The sequence below is a fragment of the Prionailurus bengalensis genome, chromosome E4 (assembly GCF_016509475.1).
Source record: "Prionailurus bengalensis isolate Pbe53 chromosome E4, Fcat_Pben_1.1_paternal_pri, whole genome shotgun sequence".
NCBI classification, from domain to species: Eukaryota; Metazoa; Chordata; class Mammalia; order Carnivora; family Felidae; genus Prionailurus; species Prionailurus bengalensis.
In genome coordinates, this window is record NC_057360.1 from 65,221,086 (window position 1) to 65,226,176 (window position 5,091).

Here is a 5,091-nt window from a genome sequence, read left to right on the forward strand (position 1 = left end):
GGCTCCTCGATGCCCCCGTCCACTCAGCAACGGCCTGGGGAGCTGGGGGTGTGGAATGTGAGGCTGGACCCGTGCTGGGCTGGCCGCAGCTGCGTGGGCCCCAGACATTCCTTTCCCCACGCTGCTTGCTGCTCCTGCTCCTGCTATGGGACGGGAGGGGGCCTCAGCCGAGTGGGGTGGATACTAGGTACTCACCAAGAGGGGGCGACTGCACCTGTGGGAAGCCCCTCGGAAGACTGGGCTCGGTTCTGCCCTGCGAATCCTTCTTGTCGCTATGACTTTTCCTTTTTCCGTAAACTCCACGTGGGTTTCCGCGTTGCTTTTCTTCTTAATTTTCCACCCAGCTAAACCAGTGCTCCTCATACTGTTTTCTGCTTCCATTATCCAGTTTTAATTAACCCCATCCTCCATAATAACCTCGGTGTACGTTTTCATTCTAACCTTAATTGAGTTCTAATTTCAATCCTAACCCTAATCTATTACAGACTCTAACTATTAATCCTAATACCAACCCCAAGTTAATTGTCAATTTGAAGCAGCATCTTTATTCTAACCTGTTAAGAGCCCAGCAGTGAGGACAGCAACACGCACCTAATAGTAATGGTCACAGGGGCCATTCGAGAACCCGTCGTTTGCCACAGTTTGCACTGGGTCCTTTACACGCCCAGTAGCTGATCGAGGTTCTGGAAATACCCTCGTGTGGTTGGAATTATCAGCTGCCTCACACACATGAGGAGACAAAGGTGTAACGAGATTATGTCGTTTGTTAACAATGGGTCCACATCCACTGTTTAAGGTCCTCTTGCCCTTAAAACCTGTGCTCATCACCCTTTCTGGCAACGAATGCGTTCTGATCATCCCTTTCCTAAAATCCCGACTAAACAATCAGACTCGAATCACTTCCTTTTTAAGACTTTTTTAAAATGTTTATCTTTGAGAGACACGGAGTGCCAGTGGGGGAGGGGCAGAGAGAGGGGGACACGGAATCCGAAGCAGGCTCCAGGCTCCGAGCTGTCAGCACAGAGCCCCGTGCGGGGCTCAAACCCACGAACTGTGAGATCACGACCTGAGCCGAAGTCGGACACTTAACTGACTGAGCCACCTGGGAGCCTCTCAAATGACTTCTAAGATACTGCGTTTCTTGGATTATTAGTTGAGGTGGTTGGTTTTTTTTTGTTTTGTTTTGTTTTTTGTATTTAGTGATACAAAATGGAAACCAAATAAAGCAACAAAAGTCCAAATCTCCCTGCCCAGAAACCCCACCAACACTTAAAACATTAGTGTATTTATAAAGTTAAAATAATCAAACTATAGAAAGAAACAAACTGAAAAGAAAAGCCTCCTTTTCCTTCCCAGACTTGCTGAATTCCACCCCACCCCCCAACCTCAGGCGGCGGGGACGTTGTTGGCATTGAATTTGTCCAGCAGCCCTGCCTCCCACAGCATATCAGAATAACAAAGTCAAGGTCAATACCTACCCATGAAATCGCCCTGTGTATGCATATGACTTAGGCATGAGAATCACTAGACAATTTGAATTTATGATTAACAGCGACTGTTAAAAGGGCAACCATGCTCCAGGTGCTAAACGAAGTTCTTTCTATTTAGTATTCCTTTTGGTGTTCCCAAACGTTCTGGGCAGCGTGCATTACCCTGAACGCACAAGTGCAGTCGTGTCTGAGCCTCAGGTGGAGATAAAGCCTGGAGAAGCCAAGTGACTGGCCCAAGAGCACAGAGACTTGGCTGAGAGACCCGGGTTTCGGAACCTGGTTTGTCTTACTCCAGAGCCTCTGTGTTTAGCTCCTGGACTTAGCCCGGAGGCTTGTTTCAGAAGAGGTCATGCGAGCTCCCTCCCTGCAGGAAGGAGGAGGCATTGCTTGGTATTAAGAGACGAGGCCGACCCAAGAGACAGTAGGAGGACTCGGAAGGATCTGGGGGGAGGCAGCGCAAGGGGAGACAGAGCAGGACAACTGGCGCACAGAGGGGGACGAGTGCAAGGTGTGCATAATCGGGCTGGACAGGTAGGAGCCGAAACCGGGGACGGTTTCTGTGATAAATTCAGGCCAAAATAAAATCACGCCGTAAATGTGTGTGCCACTGTTGCTTCAGCGACGGGCTGATTGATGTATTTCAGAGACACAGTAGACACACAGAATCATCTGCAAACAAAAATACGTATTTTCGGTTACACGGGTATCTGCAGCTTCGGCAACAAATGTCTCAGCCTCCTTGTCCTTTTTTCTGTGCCCCAGCAATATTAAATGGCTTGTAATTTCCCAAACACGCTATGTCGTTTCAGGCCTCAGTGCCTTTGCACATACTATTTCCTATACCTGGATTGCCCATCTCATTCAGGGCTGGGGTTTATCTATCCAAACTTTGATTAGGTGCCACCACCTCTGTGAAGTTTCCTAGCCAGAGATAATCACTCCTTGCTAGGTGCTATCAGTATGTGCGATATAAACCACCACCCCCGCCCACCCCCCACCCCCCGTCCCGTCCCAACCCCCACTGTTACGTTGTGGGTTGCCATGGTTTGTCAGTATGTTTTCCTTCGCCAACTGGGAGCTCTTTGAGGGCAGGAAAGATAGTTCATGAATCTTGTTATTCTCAGTGCTTAGTGTAGAAACAGGAAAATAGTAGAACCTCTGTTGATTCTACTGAATTTAGCTGAAGTGATGTATTGATAAACACATAGGCTTAATGATGTATTTATAAACACATAGGCTTGATAAACCATCTTTTCTCCAGGCGTGTATACATGTATATAACCACATTTCGCCGGCATATCCCCTGCAGTTCTGTATGTGTTCACGAAGACACAATGTGTCCAAAAGAAGGTGAAGGATTCTAATAGGCATGCAACATATTTCCATCCACTTCTTCAAGATACATTTTTGTAATTCTTGGAATTGACTTGAGAGCTTGCCTCATCCTTTTGGGTATATTCAGTTGTGGAAAATTTTCATCCTTGGAGGATGGCTTTTAATTTTGAAAATAGCCGAATGTCTTAGGATCCAAGTCTTATGGGTAAGTGGAGGTTCACATCGGGTAATACGAAAACAGGACTTGGCTGGGAAGTCAGAGTAAATGACTTCCAGGTTGACTAATATGTTGCTTCCTCAAAGAGGAGTTCTAGAAAATTTCTGAGTAGTGGCTCTCTGGCCTATTTGTTAATACAAACAAAATGAAACAAGAGTGTTGTCAATTTCTGCTCACCCCTGGTGGACAGCGGTGCTTGGCTATAAGAACACAAAAAACCATATGTCCAAGGAGAGAACTCCCTGATCCTTCCTTCCTTCCTTCATTCATTTGTAGTTTCTTGGGTTTTTTTACGTCCAACGCACAATGCTAGTTGAAATCGGGTGTTTTGACCCAGCTGTTTTGCTGCAGTCTATAAAAAAAAAAAAAAAACAACAGTCTGTAAACCCCCAGGTTTTATTTTTCTCAATCACCAAATAGAATGATCGGTAGATGTTCTCACCCCATGTCCAATTTCCACCCAATTTTTGAGCGTCATTTTACTGTGGGGAAAAATGCAAAAGTCAGGGAACGGAGCGTATCCAGGGATGCAAAATACTTGATAATTAAGACCAGTCTGACAGTAATGGTTTGCTTTTTAGAATCATAAGATAGGAGTGAATGTTAAAAAATGCTATAACAAAATGTCAGTGTTTGGTGCTGGGCTCTTGCGATGAGCAAGTAGGAAGCTAACCTTTAAGGAACTCAGAGTCCAGTAGGGAAGATCGGCGTGTAAACACATAATTGCTACACCCTGGGATAAATACTATGGTGCCGTCCCATATGTGGCCCAGCAGAACCCCAGGAGAGGCAGAGAGTACATCTGTGGGAGACCTTAAGGAAGGACGAGGAGTTGACCAGGTGTAAAAAGGACGGAGGCCTTAGCAAAAGAGGGGGCGGTGGATGCGAAAGCAGGAAAGGCAGAAGCAGCACAGCCCGCTGTCGCTGGATCGTTCAAGGAATTTATGCCAGAGAGTGCTCCCAATTCTGCAGACGAGGAGCCATCGGAGGGTTTCAAGCGGGGAAATGTCAGCGATATTTGCATTTTAGAGCGATAACTCTGGCAGTGGTGGATGGATGGACTGGAGGGTGCACATCGTTGGACTCAGAAGCCTGACCCTTGTGGGCAGCACAGATACAGCACCATGACATCGAGTAGGACCCACTGAGTGTGGGCTTGTCTGATGCTGTGGGCAGGCTAGAGATAACACCCAGAACACTACTGTAGGACCCAGCCGTCCGTACGCTGTGTGGACAGTGCCGTGAAGCACGGCACCTTTCGGTTGTGTAGAGGAAGGGGTAAGTACGGTGACCAGCTGGCCTGGCCTGCCAGGGACGGAGGCACCTTCCGGAACTTGCAGTGTCAAGATTGGGAAAGTCCTGGGCCAACTGAGAAGGGTTGGTCAACGGACCAACCTCAGTGGCACCTGTTACTCGGACCGTCTCCCTAGCAACCAGCTGGGGGGGGGTCATCTTCAGGGCAGACTGGAGGGGAAGAAAAGCCGAGTGAGTTATTTTATATTTTAGGGGAGGGGAGGGGCGGAAGGAGTCGGGGGTAGTGGTGGTTCAGAATAGCTAGGCCAGTGGAACAGAGAAGAGAGAAGAAAGGCTAAGTAGGAGGCAGAGTGTGGAGGCCGGTATCTGCCCAGGACCCCACCTCCGCTCCCTGAGATCCTGGGCTCTCTGCTGGTGGTAGAGAACATTGCAGACTCAAAAGAGCGAGCGTTGCAAAGAGCGAACATGTATATTTAGCTTTTAATTCATGCATGGAGTTCCTATATTCATGCACACACTTGTTCACTCGACGTTCACGGAGTGCTTGCTATGTGTCCAACACTTGGCATGTGCTGGATCATTTCGTTCGCACGCACGACTTGTCGGTCGTTATGACTCCCGTTTTACAGATGAGAACGAGGAGGCTCGGGGAATGTGGTGACCTCCTTTGAGCCACACATGAACAGGCAGAGCTGAGATCTTAACGCAGGCGTGGCCCCAAAGTGCCCGCGCATTCCAGCAAGCCCGTATATCCGCCTGTGAAAAATACCGCAGGGGCCCGGGAGATTCTGGGTC